This window comes from Mauremys reevesii, linkage group 9 (assembly GCF_016161935.1).
Source record: "Mauremys reevesii isolate NIE-2019 linkage group 9, ASM1616193v1, whole genome shotgun sequence".
NCBI classification, from domain to species: Eukaryota; Metazoa; Chordata; order Testudines; family Geoemydidae; genus Mauremys; species Mauremys reevesii.
The window spans coordinates 39323010-39346631 of NC_052631.1; the positions used below are offsets into that span (position 1 = coordinate 39323010).

A 23622-nucleotide genomic window follows, 5' to 3' on the forward strand; every position below is an offset into this window, starting at 1 on the left:
CATTTTGGCCAGATATAAGTAGTGATTCTTTTGTTTCCATTCAGTTCATCTTGTATCTATCATTACTCTGGTCTTGGTTTACTAACCACTCTTAATAAAAATTCTAGATGTTAGGTACCAGAACCTCAGGATGCTGAAACTTACATCCTAATGTCTGACTTTAAATCAGCTATTCTCTAATTTGTGTTCAGACAATAAAAACAAACTTTCAAGCCAGTTTTTAGCCAGCCAGTTCTGCAGGCTTTGTTCAGCATTTTGTGATGCACTCCCCGAAGTTCCAAGGTGAGGTTTCAACTTTGTCTTAGAGAATGAGACCTTTAAAGAAGGAAATAGGTGATCTCTGTTAGTCATAATGCCTTTGGGGACAACCTGAGGGAGCAGGCTCACTTATCACATGCTACAGCAGTATGAGCAGGCATAGTATGCAACCTGCTGAACCTAGCTGGTGAGCTTGGGAGTTGGGCCAAGGCTAGTTGGGAAGCACAGCTGGCATCATTAGGCTCCAGAGTGCTTGCAGTCAAATGATAATAGCTGTCTGTTGAGGATGGGGAAAGGACAGGGGCAAGCACCATAGTCTTAAAGGCTATCACACCTGTAAAGTGAAGATTAAAAGGTTGTGTTAAGTTTTGCATTCGACCAATAATGCTTTCAGTATTAAGTGTTAAGAGCTGTTGCTGCCCTAATTCAAAGAAGTTACATATCTTAGGAAATAAAGATTAAAGTGTCAGCATTATGACTTGCTTGTGGCTTTGGGGGAGGGTTCTTTTGGTGGTTTATTTCTGTTTATTTAAAAGAGGAAAATATTTTAGTCTCACTTTTTTAAGACAGGGTTTCCAAAGGTGCTGATTTAATTCTACGGTGTGTAGGTAGTTTAGCCATGATGTTTACAACCTAGACTATATCCTGTGCGGTGACTGCAAACAGAATGAAACTTGCTATATAAATGGGTCTCTAGGAAGTGGCTTCACAGGATAGCTGAAAAGAAAATGAGTTAAACTCTGAATAGTATAATACTTATCATAGGGGTGGGGAACCTCCAGCCCATGGGCCAGATATGGAATGCTGCTTAATTTAATCCGGCCCGCGGCAAATCTCAGGGCCGGAAGCCCCGAGCCTCAGCACCCCTCCAGCTCCCAGGCGGAGGGGCGAGCCGGGAAGCTCCACTTGCTGCCCCCAGTGCCAGTGACACAGCTCCCTTTGGCTGGGAACCACGGCCAATGGGAGCTGCTGGGGTGGCAGTTGTGGGCATGTGCAGCGCACACCTCACAGAGCTCCCTGGCACCTCCGCCTAGGGGCTGGACATGCCAGCCACTACTGGGAGCAGTGCGGAGCCCCAGCAGGCAGGGAGCCTGCCTTAGCCCTGCTGCGCCACCATCCAGGAGCCGCCTCAGGTAAGCGATACCCAGCTGGAGCACACACCCCAACCCCCTGCCCTGGTCAGAAACCCCTCCCAAACCCTGCACTCCTACCCCAGCCCAGAGCCTGCTACTGCACCCTGAACCCTTATTTCTGGCCCCACCCCAGAGCCTAGGGGAAGTCCTGAGCCTCTGACCCCACCCCCACCCCACCTGTGACTGATTTTTTCTGTGGGTCAGTGATCCCTATCAGCTCTTTGTATTCTATTCCTTGCCATTAACTTGAGAGTCAGTACTTTGAATTCCCTGTTTCTGATGCTTGGGGTTCTCTTGTGAATCAAAATAATAATAATTGGTTTGGACACTAGTACTTAAAATGAGTGATAATGAATTATAGGTTTGTTAGAGATATGATTAATCTGGATTGTGATGGATATGGAGATGCTCTGTAATCTTTATGCATACTGTATGTTGGGCTGGTTATTGCAATCCTGGGATTGTAGGACTTAAGGTAAGAGTGTATAGACTGTTGTTTTAAAATCCTTTTTCTCTAATGCTTTGTTCCTACTCCTAAATAAACAATACTGTGGTTTTAAGAGACTATCCGGTCACTATATACACCACTGGTCACAGATTCCCGAAAGGAAGAACCCACGGATGCCTGAGTTCAGGCAGACCTACAGCGTAAGAATGGTGGATACACAGACTACTGTCGCCAGACCTGGTGGTTGAATGGGAGAATTTTGAAATTCCACCCCAGGTGAGGAGCCCTCAGAGGGACCATAAAGAGGATAGAGGTGCAGCTAACTCTGTAATTGTGATGTGGATTACAGGAAATAATGATAATAAGGTGCGTAAGGTTTGTCTAGCAAGTTAGAAACAGTATTTGCAGAAGAGGCCTTCAGGGCAAGTACATGGAGTGTACAGACTAGAAATGTCCAGAGGACAATTCCATTTCATGGCAACATTGGAATGTAAACCAAATCTTTCAAATGTTTTTTGCAAAAATGGAATTGCCTAAATGTCTGGTTTTGGATTGAAACCTGAGCATTTTGATTTGGAAAGTTCTTTCGGGCCCAGGGAATACATTCTCTCTTGACCAAAAAACAACAAACAATTCCCAATGAAAACTTTGTTGAAACTGATACTTCTCCATAAAACATTTCAGCTTCTACAAAATAGCAGATTTCAGCAAAATTTCATTTAGAAGAAAATGTAGAGGTGTTTTCTTGCAGAGCATACATTATTGAACTAAACAAGGAGATCCCTTTGATCTCTTATAACCCTGTCAGTGCTGACTCTGAAACCTGTGAGAGAAGCAGGAAAAAAATCCAGCATGATCTGGGTATTTGCTTGTTAAATCTTCAGTAACAAGAGAGACTTTTCTGATGTGACCAAAGAATAGAAAGAGAGGGGTGTGGAGTTGGAAACAAAATGAATTTAATGGTTTTACTCTCTGTAGCAATTACAAAAGGTTAGTGGAGGGACCAGCCCACTAGTTTGATAAAGCAAAAAACATTACATACAGATAATCTTTGTAAGTAACACATTTCCGAGAAGAGTCTTTGCCCTGTATTGATAGGTTTACAAATGTAGTATATTTTGCCATTTTTTATGCCCAAAATTATGTCATGGGACAGTGAAAAAGAAGTGTAAGAACTGCAGTTAGAGTCCTCAAGGGGCAGCTTCTGTTCCTATGTGGAATCTTCAAGTGGCAAGGTTAATTTTCCTGTTTTGAAGTTTGCCATGACCTGCTTCTGCTTAAGTGCTGGTTTGTGACAGAGTGGCAAAAGTTTATATCTTAAATCTAGTTATATCATTCTACTGATTAGAGGGCAACTTTAATCATTAACTTGTTCAAAAAAAAAAAGTTATTGGAAAACCAGTTTTAATTGATGTTCTCAAACAGCTGAATGGCCATGATAAATAATGTATAGTCCTGCTTTTGTATGTTGAAAAGTGCATCAATAAAGCAAATTGTATGAAAACATTGACCTTTTTCTAAGAATGGAGGTTACCTTAGGGACAGTCAAATGAATAATTTAAACTGTACCAAGATCCTGAAAATATAAACCTCAATTCTGATTATGCAGTAGTAAATATGTTGCTGAAATATATCTCAAAAATAAGAGTTGTCTCAGAGAACACTTAAACAACATCAGCAGGTTATTCTAAGGGGTGTGTGTGTATATATATGTGTGTGTGTGTGTGTGTGTATGTATATAACATCACATATTATGCTTTTTTCAGAATCTTCAGGCTTTTTTGATCTGTTCTCATTTTAAAAGGCTTTCTAAACAACAGCATATATATGGTAAAAGCAGTATGTTACCAATCAGCTTCAGAAGTGATTTCGCTAACTGGCCTGTCATCATTATACTTCATAAATGTCCCATTGTTCAGTATCAGAAGCTAGATATTGATTTATGAGCACACTTAGGGATTTATTGTTAGAGCTATTGTTTTATCATGACGATGGTAGTAAAACATCAACGAGTGGGAATGGTGGATCCTAGAAATGTAGTAAAACTAGAAAAAGTATTACACGCCTCACAGAACCTTTATTTCCCCATTTTAGTGCAAACAACCATGCTGGTGATATAAGAAGTTGATGGATCTGAACATAGTTGTTGCCATCTCAGAACCAATCTTTGTAAACCCTCATCATTTTTCCTTCCTTCTTTATACCTTTGGAAGGTAGCCGTTACCACTGGGAGTAATAAGTCTTTCACTGGGAGCTCACTGGTCTGTCCTTTGTCTTTCTGTGGAGTTGTTTCTGCCCTCCTGCCTTGTCTAGAGTCCAGAGCTGGATGGAGGAGGGGTGAGCTAAGGCCTTGATTCAGTACATATCTGAGTAGTCTTGTTGCAGTGAATGAGACTATTTACGTGATTAAAGTGAGGCATACACTTAAGGATACATCTACGCAGCCCGTTGCAGTGAGCCTTCCAGCCCTGGTCAACAGACTCAGGTTTGGAGGGCTGGTGCTACCACTCCAAAAATAGCTGTGTAGATGGCTCTTTGAAGTTGTGTCTTGGGCTGGGGCTTAGGCTCTGAACATCAGGGAAGGGTGCGTGTGACAAAGTGCCTAGGTATGAAACCCTGAGTCAGCACTCTGTTCATAGCAGCTCCAAATTGGAGCTGACAAGGCAGACCTGTGCCTGATTTGTGGGTGGGGTAGGGCAGGAAGGCTAGTTAAGGCATTAGCCAGAGCCCACAAATAGACAGGAAGGATGTGAAAAGGGGGGAAAGCAGGCATTGAGAGGGAGAGAGAGAGACTGCTCTTTCCCTACTTGTGCTCTGTGAAGGAGGTGAATCAGCACAAGGTTCTCTGCATGGTTTATCGACTGAGATAGAAGCAGAACCAAGGAGGACCTGTTACAGGGTGGGCTTCAGAGCCTGAGTTCCAATTTCAAAGAGCTGTCTACACAGCTATCTTTAGAGCGCAAGCACAAGCCGTAGCCTGTCAACCTGGGCTGGGTGGCTCCCTATGATGGGCTGTGTAGGTGTGTCATAGGGTCTCACCCCCACTTTGAGCTTGTGGGTTCAAAGATGGGGACCCGCATGTATTCTCCCCCCACCCTAACCCTTAGGGTAGGTTTCCTTTTCGCTGCCACCACTCGATTGATTCGGTGAATCGAGACACCCCTCTGTTCCCCCCCCTCCTCCTTCCAGAGACTTTCCTGGGGAAGCACAGATCAAATCACAGAGGGAGAAAGATTCCTTTCACTTCCCTCTCCCTTCCCTGCTTTCTCTGCTTGGAGACAACCCTTGTCTCCACAGAGTGACACCTAGCTTCCTTCCCCTGAATCCACAGGTAAGGAACTTAACCAAGTCCTGAACCTAAAAGAGTTTATTAAAAGAATAAAAAAAGAAAAAAATACACAATCTCTATGAATCCAAGATAGACATTCATAGGGTCTAATCTTATTAATCCCTGGAGAAATTTCTCCCTTTTCCTCAGTACAAACAATACAGGCAAAATTACGAATAATCAATACAAACACACAGAATTGCAGACACAGAATTCTTATATGAAATTACCCAGTACTTCTAATACTTACTAGCTTGAACAGAAGAAATTAGTTCAGAAAGATGAGCAGACTTGATTAAGCGTCTGGGCTGGTGTAGTTCCAGACGGCTAAGAACACAGAACAAAGAACACAGAGACCCAAGTTCCCGCTCTCTGGGATTTTCAAATTCTCTTCCCTGATTGGTCCTTTGGTCAGGTGTTTCACCAGGTCTGTGTTAACCCTTTACAGGTAGAAATCATGGACATATATCTATAATTTGTAAAGAGAAATATAGTTGGGTCCAAACAGCACAGCAAAAAGCACAAGCTTATTTATTGTCATCTTAGTTTGTAGAGCTTTTGTTCATTTTAATAACTGGAGTTACAGTAATTTAGGATTATTTAGTTACTGGAAATATAGTTACTGACTTAAAACTAGGTCTATTGGAAATTCATCTGTTTGATTTGCATGGGTTCAGCAAACTAAAACCAATGGATTTGAGTTGTGTGGGTTTGTCCCCTGTGGTTGTTTACTTTGATACTTGCACTCCTGTGAAAGTCTAAGTAAGCCAGGAAGTTTCCAGCTGTCAGCATTTCTGGAAGGACTCAGCTGGTCTTGCTCCCCACCATGCTCCTGTTCACATAGAATCTTCAAGGCTTGACCAGTTGGCCACCTCTCTCACACTGCCCACCCCCCCCCACAAATTCCTGAGTATATGTCCCCCGAAATCCACCAGGGAAGGATCTTTGCGGAGCAACAGGACAGGAAAGGGTCCTTGGATTCTCACTGAACTTCTCTTTGAAGAACCTTGTCTGGGGGTTTGGAAAGTGGAGGGAAGAGAGCGACCTATCTGTATCAGGTATTCCTAAGAAACACGATGTGTGAGTGGGCCAGTAGAAGAGGTTAAAGTTCACCAGGCCTGCTCACCTATAATGATGAATTATGGGGTTGGGGGACTGTCTTAGGAAGTAAGGGATTTCACTTCTGACATTAAATTGAAAACCAAGTGCTTATCCTAGTTTAAGATTTTGACTCTATATTCTATTGCAAGGACACTTACTGTTTTAAGTGATTCAAAAAGATCTTGAACATTCCTTCTAATCAGTGGGGTAAAGGCCATAACCAATGTGGATAATTTGAGTGGTTTATACAAATCAATTAGGGTTAAATAAAGCCCTTCCATGGGACTAGAATGGCTGGTCACCCAACCCTGGAAAGTGATTTTAAGGTCGTCTTATGTGTCTTGTTGTATTATTGAAATTGAACAGTTTTGTTTGTGTTTGTTTTTGTTTTTAATTGAATCTGACCTTTAAAGCTGAATTGGCTTTAAAATACTTGGAAATTTAAAATGGCACAAGTGTATTCTAAGCCTGAGAGTTCAGTATTTGTCTTAGAACTTTAGAGATTTAGCAAAATATATTCATGTCCTACAATTGTCAAACCAATCATTAGAAAAGCTGTGGCGGCAAACTAGGCTTACCCTCACCTATGAATGCTTTGGGCCACATTTAGCAAGATTCCCATTGGCTTCAGAGGTGGGTCTGTTGGAGTAAGAAGTGCTAAACAGAGGCTATAATTAAAAGGAATTTAACATGAATAATGATCCTTGTGGCATGTACCTAATTCTGAACACACTTTTGATGCTGCAGTTATTGTATTATGCGTTTGTTTGACAGAATTTCCCTTCTTTAATATACCTCCAGGCTGTTGTTTTAATCATAAAGCAATGTGTTGTGTTTTTTCTACCACATCATTATCACCCACATTTTAACATGAGCCGGTGAAATACGGCACAATCCCTGATGTTTATGGACCAGCAAATAGAAATTGATGGAACTTTACATTCTCAAAGCTGTGTATACCAACTGGCACTTTGATCACTCTGCTTGAGAGAGAGAGAACATAACACAGGGAAAAAAGATGATGATGATGATGAGAGAGAAGTAGTAATTAACATTATAGAAAACATTGGAAAAGGTGGACAAAGAGACACTTAGAGATAAAACTGTGTATGTAAGTTTCTTTTGTTCCTTTTTATTTCTCACTTTGTGTATCATAATTTTTCTTCAATATAATACAAAGTTTGATGCCCAAAGAGTATTAGGGAGTTTGGTGCCCAAACCCTATTGAAATTCAGTGGGAGATGGTCACCTAACTCCTTTATGCTCCTTGAAAAAATTGCAGTTGACAACAAAATGCAGGGTGTGATTAGAGTGTAGTGTTGCCCAACATTTTAAAAAGTAGGAGTAAAAATTTAGGCTACTAAATGGAGGCAATAAATAAATAAATAACTATCCAAGTCACTTATTTCAAAGAATAACTACAACCTTAAAAACTTCAATTTAAGCACCAGGTTTTGAAAATCTTGATCTGTGTGCATACTAGTGCCTGGATATCAATGGATTTTTTCTCTGGAGCTGAAAAACCTTTTACCATTGCCTTTAATGCATGTGTTGCATATTTCATAATACCTAAGTAAGTAATTTATATTTGAACAAGGTGCAGAACAATGGAATGCTAAAAACAAGAATGGTCCTCTGCTATTAATTAAAGCGTTTTCCATAGTCTAAGCAGATAGGAAACTAAAAACTGCAAGAATTAAATGATCTTTTATCTATTTAATTCATGTTGTTCAAACATAAAATAGGATATTTAGGGTGTTTTGACTTATAGATCTCTGCACAGTGGGACTGGCATGCGCACAAAAAAAACCTTTGAAATTTCCCCCCGTCTTCAACCCCTTTGATGTTCCATATTACAATAATTTTTTCTTCTGGAAAGGTTGAGAGGTATGGCCCTGTGAGATGTATTTGGTTTCAGAAGAAAATATTATTTTAAATATAATCTTTATTCATGATAGTGAATATTGTGCCAGTTTTGTATTGTGCTTGTACTGTGTTAAATAAATAGTTTTACATTTTAAGTTTCTTTTTCATCTCCTGAAAGTGATATAGACACACTTCAGTTGGATAGCTCGGGGTTATGGGCAGAGATAGATAGCTGTGAAATCTTGGAATGCTACTTACTTAGTGTTAGTAATTGATCAACACAAACCAGTGTTCTTAGATTTTAAAATCTTTGGAGCAGGAGTCATTTTTGTTCTGTGTTTGTAGAGCACCTAGCATAGTGTAGTCCTGAGCCATGACTTGAGCTCCTAGGCACTACCAATACAAATAATAAATAAGTGTCACACTAACACCAAAGCTAACTATAGTATACTCTATTGGTAGACATTGAAATTTGTTGACATTAGTGTTGTTGCTTTTTCCCCTTGATACGTTTTCTCTTATTCGTCTTGCACTTGCAGCTGATGGTAGAATAAATGCATTATTTTAGTCTTTTACAATATTTTTAAAGATAGCAGGATTTCTTATCATAGTTTAATTACTTAGTTACTTGCTGATGCCTCTTAGCAAAATATGAAAAACATGTTTTTTAGAAACTATTCTATTAAATAGTGCATATTCTCTGATTCTCTTCCCTTTATCCTTAATACTAAGGATATTTGGATGAAAACAGGCCTTATTTTGTTGTACTCTGAAAACTGACCATACAAATATGATTGTTCCGTGTGTGTGTGTGTGTGTGTGTGTGTGTGTGTGTGTATTTCTCACTGATTCCAGATCAGATACTACAGCAGTGAAGGGACATGTAAGTACATAGACATACTAATGGAATGGTAAAATTTGATCAATTTACAAGTAATGTAACGTCTCACACTTAGTAATGCTTTTCTAATTGCCAGTCCTGCAAACTCACTTTGGGATCTGAAATAAAGCTGGATTCTTTCCTGCTTGTACATCATTGCCAGTAATAAAGTTTTTGCAGACCAAAGGATGCTTTCATTTACACCTGTGCAACCTCATTAGCCAGCTGGAATAAAAGTCTTTTGTAGACTGAGCACATTTGGTAATGAATCGGTGAGACACAATAAATTCAGACCCCATGGTAGTATTTTAGAGTGAAAGTGCACTGTAACAACTCAGCTATACTTTTTTTCCTGCTCATTCTGCATCAAACCTCTTTTCTGTGGAGAAGATGTTCAGAAATACAGGGATGGATGACCAGTAAGAAGACATTATTCCACCCTTAGAAAAAAGTCTCAGGCTAAAACATATCAGTCCTCTACCATTGCTAACACCTTGATCAGAGGCACACAGTGCTTATGGAAATCACTAGAATAGCTGTAGCTGGCCAAGCTCATCAGAGGCCAGATTCCTGTTTGCGTTATGGCCCTTTTGTGCAGTCCGACATAAAGCAGCCAGATCTGGCCCACTGAGAATTCCCATGGTGGAATGAAGGTCTCTTAAAGGTGCAAGCTACCATACCTAGCCTCTGCACTGCAAGCCCATTCAGCCCCAGAACAGGCAATATGGGGAAGAGATGGAGCATAGTGCCGTGCTCCAGCCATACTCAGGTGGCTTACGGCCTGTGGGAATCACTGTAACCAGGTTACTTGCCTCCAGATACAAGTCCACTCTGTAGAATCAAGGAGCTGTAATTGGCCACTGACAGTCTCCCCTTCTGTACTGAGCAGAATCACAGCCCTGCTCAGCCAGGTCAGTCTCCTACACCCAGTCTAGCTCTTCTCTCTTCTGCATTTAAGTCAGGCTACATCATTCTCCATACTTCCTGGGTTTCAGCAGGGACAACACTAAGAATACAGGAGAAACAGGCTTCTTGCTCTTAGTTCCAGTACTCACCCCAACTCACAGCAGCCAGAAGCAGCAATTGAATGGAAAGTCCCATTGGACAGTCCTGAGTTGCAACTTGCAGCTTGCTCTTTGCTCTTTTTCATCCTAAATAGCAAAAGGCATATCCCTGACAGACATCTGTGACAGCACGTCCCTGATCCTAAGCACTGAGGCGCTAGAGCTTCTAAAAAAAGATGTTTGTAAGATTTTCTTTTTCCTAATCTCTCTCTAGGAAATGGCTGAACTGTTTTTGCTGAAAATTTCCCCCCAAAATGAGCCCAAGGCATATATCCAGCATGTGAAATCTCAGTCTAAACTGTTAATTTGGCATAGTTATAAGCAACTGAAAACAGGAACTTATAATTGGATGATTTGGGCAACCTTGACTAAAAGCTGTAATACCAGTGCTGCCTATAATATGCAAGCAGATGTATTGCTAAATAGAATGCTTTATGAACATTTCCCAGTAAGCATAGGTTGTGTTTTCCTACTCAACAAGAAATCCTTAATTTAGTATTAAAGTAACTCTGTTTGTGGCAAATACTAAATTACTTGCTAATAAAGATGATGGTATTTGAGAGCAATAAACACTGTGAAGACATGCAAATACAAATAGTATTTATAATAATTTTGATCCCTTTAGTTATTGTGACTGATTTATTAATGCATTACTCCAGTCCTATGCCAATGAAATTCAATTGAAATCAAAACTGGAATAATGAAGTGACGAATCAAGCTTGTTGTTTGCAAATCTCCCCTGGAGAGCATTAGTTTATTTACAAGCATGTTTTAATTTTAAATCTTAGGCTGCTCCCAGTTTTTCACTTGGTTTGAGGGTATCTGGAGCCTTTAGGTAATTTAAATTTAAATAATTAAGAAAATGTACAACAGAATGATACAAGAAACATGGACACAATGTTTACCATTCTAAACAGTTCAGCACTGTATATCTAAATTTAATCAGGATGGTCTGAGAGTTCCATTTTTCTACCAGTTTGGCACTAAAAGGAAAACTGCAGTGTACTATAAAAGATACTTTAATCACTAAATCTAATTACAAAGCCGAGTAAATGACTAAAACATGGAAATATAATAAAGAATAATTAACACTCATTCAGAAAACTATCATGATGACAGTTTTATGGGGCAGATTAGGGCTGAAAACATTTGGGTTATAAGCAATAGAAGCCTGGGTGCTTGGGTAGATATTTATTATTTATTTCTAGTATGGTAGCACTTAAGAACTTGAGTGAAAAATCAGGTCCTTATTATGCTATGCCCTGAACAGACAAAGATGACAGTCCCTGCCCCAGAGATAGTCACAATTTAGGTGTCAGAATGACAAAACAGACATATGGAATGGGGCATGGTGGAAGGGTGATATAACAAAATGAGCAGCGTTTACCTGGAAAATGGCTAAGGTAAATGGTTTTTTAATTGTTTTTAATTGTTTAACTTAATGATTGGTTTAAAAAAATAGAATGACCTTTAAACCAACTTCGAAACACTTATAATTTTGACCTGAATTTTCTCATTGTTCCTCTGTCTCATGAGAGTCGGCCTCCTGTTGAGAAGCATAATGCTGTATAATTAAGAAGGCAGTCCTCGCTGGCTCCCTTCAAGGAATGGAGATACTGAAAGAGTGATTTCTAAAAACTGTTCTGAAAATTTCTTTTAAAAACCAAATAAACAACCTATCCTCCTTTCGTCCCATCTACCTACCAGTTGTCTACATTTCATACCACTTGTCTGTCTATGTTATAGCACAGGGGTCAGCAACCTTTCAGAAGTGGTGCGCCGAGTCTTCATTTATACTCTAATTTAAGGCTTCGCATGCCAGTAATACATTTTAACATTTTTAGAAAGTCTCTCTATAAATCTATATATTATATAACCAAACTACTGTTATATGTAAAGTAAACAAGGTTTTCAAAATGTTTCAGAAGCTTTATTTAAAATTAAATTTAAATGCAGATCTTATCAGTTTAGTGTGATCCTTGCCCTTGCTGAGTTTTCCAATGTCTGGCACGTATTTGGATACTTTAAGCTGCACATAGGCTTCTGAGTGATCAGTTGTTAACTGGCTGGAAGGAGGTCAGCAGCTGGAACCCCAGATCAGCAGCTGAGGTGAGTGGAGTTGGCGGCTGGTAGGGCTGAGCAGGGCCGGAGACCTGGACCCTGTCTGTCAGGGGGCCTGCGCTGGAACTCCAACGGGAAGCAAGGTGAATGGGGTTGTGGCGGGGACCCCGGCTGGCAAGGGGCCAGCAGCCGGAACCCCAGAGCAGCAACTGAGCAGCTCATCCCACCACCGCTCTGGAGTTCCAGCCACTGGCTCCTGCCAGCTGGGGTCTCAGCCTGCTGCCAGCCTGGGGTTCCTTCCCCCAGGCCAGCAGCGGGTGCTGAGTGGGACCATCAAAAAAAACCTTTGGCATGCATGCCGTAGGTTGCCGACCCCTGTTATAGCAAATTGCAACCATGTTTAAATCTCATAAGATCCTTCTAAAACCAACTAAAAGTTCTGCGTGACTGCTCAGAAAAGTCAACTCCACATAGTCTTAAAAGTCCTGCCACAAGGGAGAACTTGAATGATAAGGTACTACAACTTCTGCATTTAGCATTACGTGTGTTGAACCTTTGAGGAAACATGAAATAACCTGACTTTATTTTATGAGGATAGAATGCTTGGCAAAATTGATCCCCTGAGATACAGGAGAATTTGTTTGTCAGAACTAAAAGTTGTCTTGAACTTTAATAGATCAAAGGAAACTGAAGTTTAATACAAATTTTAATAGTCTTTCATGCTGTAAGCCACCAGGGCTTCTGTGCTGCTGCAGATAAGTACGGCTATACCGGAAAAGTACATTTCACTCTTCAGTTATTTTTTCTTCAAGAACTCTGACAAATAAGCAACCAAGCATTCCTTTCAAAAAAATAAAGTAGAACATCTGAAATGCAGGTTCCCACTTTTGTACCATTCCTGTGAAATTGGATTATAGTGAATTTTTAGATCAATAATTTGTGCATAAAATGTGCAAATTCTATTTCTGTTTCTCTGAACAAATATTGCAATATGAAACTCTTCCCTGGTGTATTGGTCTACTAGTTTATGTATGTTCTTCAAACTCAGCTGCCTCAAGTTCAGAGACTATATAGCAGGAGTAGGCAACCTATGGCACGTGTGCCGAAGGCGGCACATGAGCTAATTTTCAGTGGTACTCACACTGCCTGGGTCCTGGCCACTGGTCTGGGGGACTCTGCATTTTAATTTAATTTTAAATGAAACTTCTTAAACATTTAAAAAACCTTATTTACTTTACATACAACAATAGTTTAGTTATATATTACAGACTTATAGAAAGAGACCTTCTAAAAACATTCAAATGTATGACTGGCACGTGAAACCTTAAATCAGAGTGAATAAATGAAGACTCGGCACACCACTTCTGAAAGGTTGCCAACCCCTGCTATATAGGCTTTACCTAAATATGATCACTGGGTCACTTTCTCTGTGTAATTATGTCTATCTTTTATTAAAGCTGTAGGCTTGGTCCCCAGTTCTATTAGCATATTGTCTCTTCCTCCCTGTCTCTGGAACGGAGACCAACAGCTCTTTCCTAAACTATTTCACCAGCACATTGCCTGTAAGGTTGTTTGGAAAGCCCAATAAATCTTCATATGCTGTTTCATATATTTAAAAAGTTTAGCGGTGTTCTGCCTTCTCACTGTTATATACACCTCTACCCTGATATAACATTACCCGATATAACGTGGTAAAGCAGTGCCCGGGGGGGTGGGGGCGGTGCTGCGCGCTCCGGCAGATCAAATCAAGTTCGATATAACGTGTTTTCATCTATAACGCGGTAAGATTTTTTGGCTCATGTTTGAAACTATCAAGCACTGAGGTTTCCTGCAACAAAATGTCTCTACTCAACTTTATATCATGTCCAATAGCACATTAACGGCACCAAATATAGCCTTGTGATAATATTCAAAAGTTAATAATGAGAGAAACACAACTAAACTAAAATCTTTCCATCAGAAAACAAAACCTTTCCAAGTCTTTCCTCTTTCCCCATCATCCTGCTGGGGATCATATATGTACATGATATATTTTGCTGCTGCTTGTAAGTTGCACTGAGAACCCACTTAGCCTTTTGAGGCAACTGACCTTCTAAAATAATTCATCCTTATCTGCTTTAATTTAGGTGGCTCTCAGTGGCGGATAGTCATGAGGGGCTAAGATACTGTACTGGTTTAGTATTTAATACAATAACAGTTACCTCAAAAGTCCATTGGGTCCCTTGGAATAGCAAATGCATTTAGGGTTTGTTTATAATAATTCAATTGAAAAATATATAATTTTTAATGTCTTTCTTCTGTTGCCCTGCATTAGGAAGGGTGATAAATTGTTCTCTTTCACTATTTAAATTGCAGCAGGGGAGGCTTAAGTTAGATGTTAACTACTTTACGGCTAGGAAGTTTTTCCTAAGCATTAGAACGAATTACTTAGGGAAGTTGTGGAATCTCTATCATTGGAAGTTTTTAAGAACAGGTTAGACAAACACCTGTCAAGGATGGTCTAGATAATACTTAAGGCTGGTCTACACTGTTTTGTTTCTCTTATCTGGAAACAAGGGGAGCCTCACCATTTGACCATCCAGTTCCCTATGGATGACCAGCAAATGCTATTTGCATCACTGGTAGGCCACAGGGCACAGTTCAGGAGCCTTGGTTTATGGGTCTACCACAGACTTCCTTGTGTGACCCTGTGCAAGTTGCAGTGTGGGAAGTCTAGGTTGGATATTAGGAAACACTATTTCACTAGGAGGATGGTGAAACACTGGAATGGGTTACCTATGGAGGTTTTAGAATCTCCATCCTTAGAGGTTTTTAAGGCCCGGCTTGACAAAGCCCTGGCTGGGATGATTTAGTTGGGGATTGGTCCTGCTTTGAGCAGGGGGTTGGACTAGATGACCTCCTGAGGTCTCTTCCAACCCTAAGTTTCTATGATACTGCTTCCCTAAAATACAGGGGTGTTAGGACTGAATTAATATTTGTAAAGTAACTTTAGTCCTTGGAAGGAAATTGCTACCGCAAAGCATAGTGTAATTATATTGTTAAATGTACAGCCTTCCCCCAAACTGTAGATGATCCATTGAGTTAAATTACTGTATTGTGGACACATCACAATTGTCTTGTCTGTTACAACGTATTCTGCCTCAACCTGACAGTGTGGATAGCTTCCTTATAATGGGCATCTGGCTGTGGGCAACTGAGACCCTAATGTATGAAAGGACATAAGCCGGTGCTTAAGTCCAATGACTTCAAATCTTTAACCATGTGTATTGTCCAATGATTTCAGTTTAAACACATGCTTAAGTGCTTTCCTGATAGGGATGCTTTCCTGAATTGGGGTCTAAAATCTTAGGGTCCATTCCTAAAACTCCTTCCTCATGAAACTACTAGTGTGAGCAAGGAAAATGTCAAGAAGGAGATTGAAGGGTCAGGCTCTTAGTCTCAAAATGACACACACTTTCTAAAAAGTGCTAATGATATGCAGCTAGCTTTAGGGTTTGTATTTCTCTCGTCTGCTTTTCAACTGTCTTCCTCTCTCTAAAGTAATGCACATGGGTAAGAATGTCTTTACTGTGGAGACTGTTGATTCACTGCTGTTTTCTTCAACTTAGTAGTGCCTTTAAATACTACACCATTTAAAAGTGAAATCAGGATTAAATTATTAGTTTTTAAATTTTTCCTCCGCCAAAAGATAAGGTAATGGCATAGTACCATATTAAACTTTATCTTCCCTGGAAGATAAATGCTAGAGACATTAAAGTGACTATTTTATCAGTTTTAGCTATAACAAGGTCTTGGCATCTGTCACCCATTAGTCTTTTCAAGAAGAAAATACAATAGCTCCCAGCTGCTTGTATGTGAAGAGACAGGTGGGGGAGCATGGGATGGGGTAGGGATGCAGGAGTATGCGTGTGTGTTCTAAGCAGTAACAGAGTTAAGTTCATGTTACAAGAGTTGAATGGGTTACACTTCGTGACTTTTGAAGACAACATGTATTAGGAAGGAGATACTAGAATAGAATACTAGGAGCAAAACACTTTAAAGAACCAAGGTCAGATGTGCAAAAGTATGTGTAGAAGAAACATTGACACTGGTGTTTTGTTTAAACTGGATGAACATTGACACAGATAAAATTCTTCTAAAACACCCAAATTGTATAAAAATGTAGTGTTGTAATATTCTATGTTAGAAAGAAGGTAGACTTGGTTACTACATAGCTTAATTACTTCTGCAGAAAAAATATTTGACTGCCCTTGTCCTGGCACACACTGCTAACATCTGAGTCCTGTTAGTTGGTAGAGTCATATTTTGTTTTTATGACTGATCATAATCTGCATTCTTTAAAAATGTATTTGCAATTTCCTTTCGTTAGAATATAATGGAGAAACTGCACTGCCTTAACAGGCAATTTAAAGAATGCAGTGGGCCACATTTCCCCCTCAATTACATCAGTGCAGCGCAGCTCTAATTGTTTCAGTGGGGTTGTACCAGTGTAACTGGCAGAATAATTTGGTGCTATATGGCTGTGTGGAAGTAAAACAGTAGTTAATCATGAGAAGGAAGGGTTAAGATGGATGCTTCTTTCTTGTCTACATATATTTAATTTTATAGTTGAGTGGTAGTTGAAATGTGTGTGAACAAAGTGTTTGCATAAAACCAAATGCAAAGTTGTATGTACAGGAATAAAGAATGCAGAACATACCTACAGAATGGGGAAATGTTTCCTGGAAAGCAGTTTCTCAGAAAAGGATTTTAGGGGTCATAGGGCGCAAGCAACTGAACATGAGCTCCCAATATGATGCTGTGGCAAGAAGGTTAGGAATAGTGAGCAGGAGTAGGGAGGTGATTTTTACTTCTGCGTATAATATTGGTAAGACTGATACTGGGATATAGTGGCAACTTCTGTTGTCCATACTTCAAAAAGGATGTTGAAAAATTGGACAGGGTACAGAAAAAAGCCACAAAAAGGATTTGCAGGCTGGAGAAAATGCCTGACAGTGAGAGACTTAAAAAACTTAGTCTGTTTGGCTTATCAAAAAGAAGACTGAGGTGACTTGATTACAGTGCATGGGGCAAAAATACTGATATTAATGGGCTCTTTAATATAGTGGAGAAAGACATAAGAACCAGTGGCTGGAAGCTTAAGCCTGACAAATTCAAATTAGAAATAAGGCACAAAGTTGTAACAGTGAGGGTAATTAACCATTGGAACAAACTACTAAGGGAAATGATGGATTCTCCATCTTTTGATGTCCTCAAATCAAGATGGGATTCTTTTCTGGAAGATTTGCGTTACTCAAACCCAAGTTATTGGGCTCAATACAGGAGTAACTAGGTACAATTTAATCGCATATGATATACAGTTAGGTCAGACTGATGATCTAATAGTACCTTCTGGCCATAAATTTATTTTTAAAGGTGACTTGCAAATATAATTAAAAATTGGGTGTGTACCCTTCCCCCCCCTTTTTTTTTTCCCTTTATGATAGCCTGACAGCTTTACCAAAAAAAAGTGTGAATGGACTGAGGTCAAAACATTTGGCATAAAGGGTGTATTTTGACATCATCCATATAAAGGTGGAGGTTAATCATGATGCCATTTGAGGAGGGAGAAGAGGACGAGGACAGAAACCTGAGGGATGCTGACAGGTATTTAGCAGGACTGGGGCGAGAGGAGGCATTAATTACATGCATCAGGTTTTGAAAGCAACAGTTCAGAAATCTATGTAAAAAAGCTAAGATCTGAACAAGGGCACCAGATATTTTCCTATTTTTCCAGACTTTGTGCATCAAACTTTCATTAGTATTGCATTGAGCTATTTCCTTTCTCTCTTCTGAGTAGACCTGTTGAAAAGTTTCTAATTTTTATATGAAAAATCCAATTTTTCAGCCAGCTTTAATTTTGTGTTGACTTCTGAGGCCAGGTTGAAAATTGCAGCTTAAAATAAAAAGGCCCTTCATAGATGAATGGTTACTTCTTACTAACACAAAGTTTTACAAGAGTAGACACATTGTGTTGTTCAAGAAACATTTCACATTATTACATCTTGCAAAATTCTTCATCAAATAAATTGTTTCATTTGACACGTTAATTGCACATACTAAATGTAGTTCACTTTTTCAGGTGTCACCCAGAACTTCTGTGAATAGTAGTATTTTTTAGTGTTCTATGGCTCAGGAGTGCAGTCTTCATTCTTAAAGCATGTTTGTTGGGATAAGGAATTCCTATTACTGTGCCAAAGAGTTAATTGACTACAAGTTGCCAAGAATAAATAAGCTTGTCAATCTCCACTGTGTATATACATGTGATGTGAGAAGAGGTGTTAAATAAGCATCTGTATGTGTGATAGCCTTGTACCTGTTGTCACATCACATTAAATTACAGTTTGAACAAGGATGATATCTTCCCCACTTGTGTGTACAAGTCTAGAGCACTGAATGAGTGGCATAACGATTACTGTCCCCTATCTTTGATGGGGAAGGGATAGCTCAGTGGTTTGAGCATTGGCCTGTTAAACCCAGGGTTGTGAGTTCAATCTTTGAGGGGGCCACTTAGGGATCTGGGGCAAAAATTGGTCCTGCTAGTGAAGGCAGGGGGCTGGACTCAATGACCTTTCAAGGTCCCTTCCAGCTCTAGGAGATTGGTATATCTCCAATTATTACCTTTTTTTATTATCTTGATGTGTCACTTGTGTCACTTACAGCAGTCTGTAATGAGATGATTGAAGCAGGGCCGCCCAGAGGATTCAGGGGGGCCTGGGGCAAAGCAATTTCAGGGGCCCCTTCCATAAAAAAGTTGCAATACTATAGAATACTATATTCTCGTGGGGGCCGCTGCGGGGCCTGAGGCAAATTGCCCCACTTGCCCCCCTTCTCCCCTGCTCCCCTGGGCAGCCCTGGGAAAAATAAACATTTAAAAACCTTCCGCATCTCGGCACAAACCCAGTTTTGAGAAAACTTCTTTTCAAGTCACCTTTACAAGGTATCACTGGTTCTCAGCATCAGCTAGTGCTAAAAGGCACTAAAGCTCATTAAAAGGGTTGGACAAATATTTTCTGTCAAAACTTTTTTTGGATTAAAAACTAGGGGTTTTTTAAAAAGCAGAAAAAAATCACGGACAATGTCTGCTTTCCTTCAAAATTTCTTGTGGTTTTTTTAATTGAAAAGCTGAAATTAGTCTGAACATGGTTTGGGGTTTCAGAAGTGTGTGGCCAAATATTTGCTGCTTGCTGTGTTTGTTTAAAGAAACAATGAAAAAATTCTGCTTAAAAAAAATCCAAAACTTTTGAACCACCTCAGGTTGTGACCCAATGCATGAGCCCATCTAGTCAGAGATTTTTCCAGGTTTCTGATACTCTGCTGGCTTCCTTGACTCATATCTATCTCCATAACTTTGGGTTCATTTAGCTTAGAACATAAGAATGGCCATACTGGATCAGACCAAAGGTCCATCTAGCCTAGTATCCTGTCTACTGACAGTGGCCAATGCCAAGTGCCCCAGAGGGAGCAAACCTAACAGGTAATGATCAAGTGATTTCTCTCCTGCCATCCATCTCCACCCTCTGACAAACAGAGGCTAGGGACACCATTCCTTACACATCCTGGCTAATAGCCATTAATGGACTTCCATGAATGTATCTGTTTCCTAGAGACTGGCTCCACGGGGTCCCTCACAAACTGGAGATGGTTACTGTGGGTTTGTCTTTAGTATAGTTTATGTACATACTCCACGACCTGAGCATTTGAGCTTGTTCCAGAATCTGGGATAAGCCTATGTTGTGAAAACTGAAATGCTCAAAATAGCACATGCATGTGAATGGACACAGGGTGCTAAAATTAAATTAACACAGGGATTCACAAACTGGGGGTCAGGACCCCTCAGGGGTCACGAGGTTATTACTGAGGGTCGCGAGCTGTCAGCCTCCACCTCAAACCCTGCTTTGCCTCCAGCATTTATAATAGTGTTAAATATATAAAAAACTGTTTTTAATTTATAAGGGAGGGGGGTCACACACAGAGGTTTGCTATGTGAAAGGGGTCACCAGTACAAAAGTTTGAGAACCACTGAATTAACCCCTCTGGAACCTCGGGGAATGCAGGGGAGTGGGGGAGTCTCCCTTGGTAGGGTTGGGAAGGAGGTAGGTGGTGTAGGATATTGCTCTTCTCATGTGATCCCTCCCCCATGGAAAAGATAACAGCTTGGCTCTTTGTGTTAAATAGCTGTCTGCAAGCTTCAAACTGCTGAATTAGCTTTAGGGTAGGGAAGGCTGTGCCTCCCCAAACAGCCTGTCCCTGTCCCCTATCCAACCCCCATCCACTTCCTGCCCCCCGACTGCCCCCCTCAGAATCCCCAACCCATCTGCTCCTTGTCCTCTCACCCACCCTCCCCTCACCAACTCCCCTTGTTCCCTGACTGCCCCGACCCCTAACCCCCCCCACACACACTGAGTCGAGACAGACCCCTGGGAATGCCCACGATCCAACCCCCCATTCCCTGTCCCCTGACTGCCCCCCCAGAACCTCTGCCCCTCCCTGTCCCCTGACTGTCCCCAGGACTCCTGCCCCTTATCCACCCCGGCCCCCTGCCATGCTGCTTATCCCCACCTACCCCCTCTCCCGGAGCCTCAGAGTGCTGCGTCCAGGAGCAGCTCTGAACAAAGCTGCAGCGGCCTGACTCCAGCAGGGCCTGAGCTCCCGCCACTAGACCTGGAGCTCACAGCCCCACCCCCTTACCACGCGGCTCCAAGCGGGGAGGAGCTCAGGCCTCGCCCCCTTACCACGTGGCTCCAAGCGGGGAGGAGCTCAGGCCTCGCCAGAGCCACGCCACTTTAGCTTTGTCCAGGGCCGCTCCTGGGTTACCCCTGCCTCTCCCCTCTCTCGGAGCCTCAGCGCGCCGTGTCCAGGAGCTGCCCTGGCCCCTGGACAGCACTGCAGCGGCATGGCTCCAGCGAGACTGGAGCTTGCAGGCCCACCCCCTTACCACGCGGCTCTGAGGGGGGAGAAGCTCAGGCCCCGCTGGAGCCATGTCACTTTAGTTCTGTCCAGGGCTGCTCCTGGACGCGGCACGGGGCTGGAGCTGGAGCATTCTCATGGGGGTCCCTGCGGCCTGGACTGAAGGAAAGGCTTATAAACTGACTTGTAGGTTTTATTGCCTAGGATGAGTGTATTTTAGATACACTTACTGTTTGGGAGGAAGAGTGAAAGGAATATCTTATTTTTATTTATTTTACTTTGTGGCATCATTAAATTAAAGTCTCCTTTTTGAATGCTGATGCAAAATTGGGGCCATCTAATTTGAGCTGTGACATGGAACTGAGAAGACAGAAAGAAAAGGGACAAGTGCTCTGTCTTACTGAAAAATACAGTTTTCCCCCATCTGGCAGCTGCTGAAATGATGCTGAAGTGGAGAGCTTTCATAATAAACCTTAATATGAGGAGAAGATGCCCAAAAACACATTTAGAAACATGACAGAGCTTTGGAAGCAGGCTCACCGTCATACATTACTGGAATAAGCTGCTGGCGCTTGGAAGGAAACCTTAGGTTTCCTGTGCAAAATTTGCCACATTGCAAATATCTCACTTTGTATTAAATTCCTAACCAGCCTAAGAAACTGAAAGAGCTATTCTTGTGAATCATGTTTTCTTTCCAATTTTATATTTCAGCTTAGCAATTCATTTTTTTAAATTGATGGGATATTACTAGAATTCATAAGTCTTCAGTACAACCGATGCCCACAGAGATTCTGCTTTGAGGGCTTGTATTCTTCCAAGCTCACTACCACAGTTGGCCACTTCAAATGCAGAAAATACACACAAAAGTTATAAACAAAAATGGAAAATTAGTGATTAAATGGTAGGCCTACAAATGTATTTTATTCTAGCTACCACAGCACTCTAATTAAGTACACAGTGTTGTGGGGGAATCATAATTAGTTCCTACTCTTGGAGTCGGGGCGGCTCTAGGCATTTTGCCCCAAGCATGGCAGGCAGGCTGCCTTCGGGAGGTCCTCCGAAGCCACGGGACCAGCGGACCCTCCGCAGGCAAGCTGCCGAAGGCAGCCTGCCTTCCACCCTCGTGGCGCCGGCAGAGCGCCCCCCGCGGCTTGCCGCCCCAAGCACGCGTGTGGCATGCTGAAGCCTGGAGCCACCCTTGCTTGGAGTAACACTGTTCTCTTTTCAGGGACAAATGCTGAATGTTCTAAGAGTAAAACTGATTTTCATAGCTGAGTTCTCAAATATTCAGAATACCACTCTCCTGCTGTCTCCTGCAGAATTTGAAGAGTCACTGTTTAGTATTATTTGTACCACCTCAAAGGTCTGTATAGTGCAAACTGAAATGTTATTTTTAAAATCTTGAATGTTAGTGTTCCAAATATTTTGGGTGTGGAAGGTCTGTGTATTTTATAGGTGGAGCACGTAGCAACACACAGTTAAGGGTTGTCAAGCAAGAGACTATGTTGCTTAGCTATTACCTTTCTGACTGAAGTTTCTATGTTTACTCCTTGCCCCCCGGTGATTTTTTTAAGTAAATTTCATGAAAAACTGTAGTCATGTCTTGAATATGAAAAGAATGGTGTGGAGGAAATCCTTTTGTTATTATAAACAGTTATTGGTAGTTGTTTTGAACAGCTCTAGCACTTCAGTGGTTCGGGAATCAGGTTCCTACACCATTTCCTTCTGTGATGCCAATATAGGAGGCATGGGTGCAGGAAGAATGCCAGAAATGGCACTTTCTTATGCCCTGCAAGATCCTGGCTGCCCTTTTGGCTTCTTTGGGATATTGGCAGCTGTCGTATGTTAGAGCTGCCCGACATCTGCCCTGATTTACAGCTGGAAACTTGGCTCTGGATCATGGGCATGCAAAGATAAGCTATATACTACTGTAACCCCAAGGAGATTACCTAGAGTCCTGGGGCTCTGTCTGCTGGCAGCTCAGGGAGAGGCACACTGTCCCTGGTCGTGGGGGAGGGGAGACAAGCCAAGGCAGACTTAGAGTCTGCCCAGCAACCAATAGGGACTGAGATGTCCTTCCCAGGGAGCTCAGGAAAGGGGAGAAGCCATTTTTTTTAGATAGTCTGGAGCCAGCCAGGGTCAGGGCAGGACTGGCTGTATGGGGAGCTGGTGAGTCCCAGGCCTGCATGCAGGGTTCCCCCTGAAAACTGGCCTCTGGTGACCTGAAAGCAAGATCCCTCAGCTGGGCTTTCCCCACCTCCACTGATGACTCCAAGTTTGTAGAGTTTTTATGGGAAACTTCCCCAGCCAGGCTGAGTTAGCCCTCCAGCTCCCTAGTGAGACCAGTCATCACATGGTCAGCTCTGCTCTGCCTGCTAGTCCAGGGCTGTTGCCTACTGTGAGTGTATCTGGACTCTGGGGTAGGAGACTACAGTTTGGATCTTAGTATAGTTGTGTAATCTGCACCTTGAGCCCTGCACCCCTTTGTGGTGAGGGGAAATCCTGGAAACAGAAGTCTGCCTGAAGAGGATTCC

The 23622-nt window shown here is 41.6% G+C and overlaps 1 protein-coding gene across 11 annotated transcripts in view; it reads left to right on the top strand.

The window, feature by feature from the left end:
* SPSB4 (splA/ryanodine receptor domain and SOCS box containing 4) overlaps positions 1–23622 on the top strand; it is a 334027-nt gene that overhangs the window by 303814 nt on the left and 6591 nt on the right. The window lies entirely within an intron of this gene.